Source organism: Peromyscus eremicus, chromosome 14, assembly GCF_949786415.1.
Source record: "Peromyscus eremicus chromosome 14, PerEre_H2_v1, whole genome shotgun sequence".
NCBI lineage: Eukaryota > Metazoa > Chordata > Mammalia > Rodentia > Cricetidae > Peromyscus > Peromyscus eremicus.
Genome location: NC_081430.1, coordinates 52590950 through 52593112, shown reverse-complemented (window position 1 = coordinate 52593112; position 2163 = coordinate 52590950). Strand labels below are relative to the sequence as shown.

Sequence of the window (2163 nt, the reverse complement as noted above, 5' to 3'; positions counted from 1 at the left end):
CATATGGTTGGCCTCTGGAGGTGTGTGATGAAAGACTTGAATAATCATATGCCACAGACCCTAGCCATCATATCACACTCAGAACCATAGTGAACAGCTCCTGCCAAGTGGTCCTCAGGACACCAAGCATAAAACCATACAAGTGTCTGAATTAGACCTTTTTAACAGAAGAAGGAAACCAAGGAAGAGTATAACCCAGCTGAGGGTTGTGAATTGGGGTGCTTGGCACCATAGTCTCCCCGCAAGACAGGGTTTCTCTGTGTAACACAGGCTGTCCTGGAATTCACTCTGTAGACCAAGCTGACCTCAAACTCAGAGATCCACCTGCCTCTGCCTCTGGAGTGCTGGGATTAAAGGTGTGCAGTTTATACCTGGTAACTCCTAGCTGCATCAGGTCAGCTTTCACTGCAGGTCTGGGACTTCAGCGGGCCAATGGCTTCTGTATTCACAACAGTGGCAGAGCCAGCTCTGCCCCAGTACAAGGCACCTAACCCCCCCACCCCCCCGACCCCCCACCCCCGGGTGCTTTGCTATCCCTTTCAGGAGAAGCTAATTACACTTCTCCTAACTCCCAGGAGGATCTTTGTAAGGATTTAACAAGGGGACACTGGTTGAAAGCATTCTGAAAAGCAAAAGCCTTATCCAAATGTGAGAATTATAGTAACTGTTAGTCACCTCCTGCCTGGCTGCTGTAACACCCCCCAAACCCCCGGGGGCACGCAGCAGCACCTTGATGGACCAGAGGTGCTAGACCAGGGGAGGCCCTTTGTGTGGATCTTCTCAGAGTAATTATGACTTAATGAATGGGCTCCCACTAAGGAGTGGCTGAGCCTCTGGCACTCTGGCTTCAAACAGGGTCCACCCCCAGTGTTAATCTCCAGGAGTTAGGAGCTTTACCTACTAACTCCTGCCTCTTCCTCAATCTAGAGCAAAACACACACACACACACACACACACACACACACACACACATACACACACACACACACTTTCACACACATACCCACACTCAAACTCTTTCACTCACACACACACACACACACTCTCATGCACACACACACACTCTCTCACACATACACTCTCTTGCTTTCTCACATACACTCTCTTTCTCTCTCACACACGCATACACACACTTCATTACTCTCTGGTCCTGTTTGACTTTAATCTCTTAGGACAGTGGCTTTTACACTGACTTATTCTGCCAGCTCTGCTAAGGAACCAAGCAAGGGGACACTGAACAGCCTTGGGTCTGTACTGGAGACTCTTGCCATCTATTAAGTGGACTGGTCACGCCTGCACCATGAAGACAGAGAGGCTCACGTGGTACTAGTTTTTCAAGCTGTGATCTCCTTGGCAGCAGGCTCTCCATTCAGAAGAGAGAGTCAATCAGGAGGATCTGTTACTGCCTGGAAGAGATAACCTGAGCCCTCGGGTGTTTTGTTTTGCCTTTTTTTTTTTTTAAATGAGGTTGAATAAAGTCTGAGGAAGGGGAAGTGGGGTGGTTAGGTGCAAATCTTAGGAACCTGGCAGGTGGAGGAGGCTGGCTTTAGGCAGTTGCTAGTGCAAAGGCCCAGAGGCAGAGAAGATTTCTTTTCAGAAGCAAGGTTGAGGGGGTGGAGTCTGAAACAGGGATTGGCCAATGGGGTGGGAGGGTGCTGAGTTGGGTCTGGGACAGCAAGAGAGGAGATGGACATTCTTGGGTCTTGGGTTTAGTGGGAGGTTTGCTGTATGGATGGTTAGCGGGCTGGGGAATAGGAAGGGATGGGTAGAGTACTGACGGATGTCCTTTCGTTCTTGTATTTGGTGACCTTGCCTGTGTCCCCTGCTCTGCTCTGTGAGGGCAACATCTGCCGTCCTTTGTTCACCTCCCCAAGTCTAGACAGGCCGGAGAATTTCTTCCCCAGGCTCTCCTTCGCTTGGGTGGCCCCCACGATTTTCTGGAATGGGCTGGCACAGGTGAAGACTCCAGATCGGATCCATAGACCCTCTAGACTGGCATGGACACAGTATTCCCGCCCTCTCGTGCCTTAGTTTTGGGACGGTGAGATTCGTCCTCCCCCTCGGTTCCCCATCTGCAGTGTGGCGGGGCTCCGGGCGGGTCCCTAAGGGGGCGGGGCGATCGCGGTGTTCCCCGCCCCGCCCTGGCCCGGCCCCGCCCCGCCC

At 52.0% G+C, this 2163-nt stretch overlaps 1 long non-coding RNA gene across 1 annotated transcript in view; it reads right to left on the bottom strand.

Annotated features, from left to right (window-relative positions):
* LOC131924512 (uncharacterized) overlaps positions 1-481 on the bottom strand; it is a 6666-nt gene extending 6185 nt beyond the window's left edge. The window contains exon 1 of the long non-coding RNA XR_009382924.1: positions 372-481. This is a non-coding gene — a long non-coding RNA (uncharacterized LOC131924512). The remainder of the gene's footprint in view (positions 1-371) is intronic.
* Positions 482-2163: the final 1682 nt, after the last annotated feature.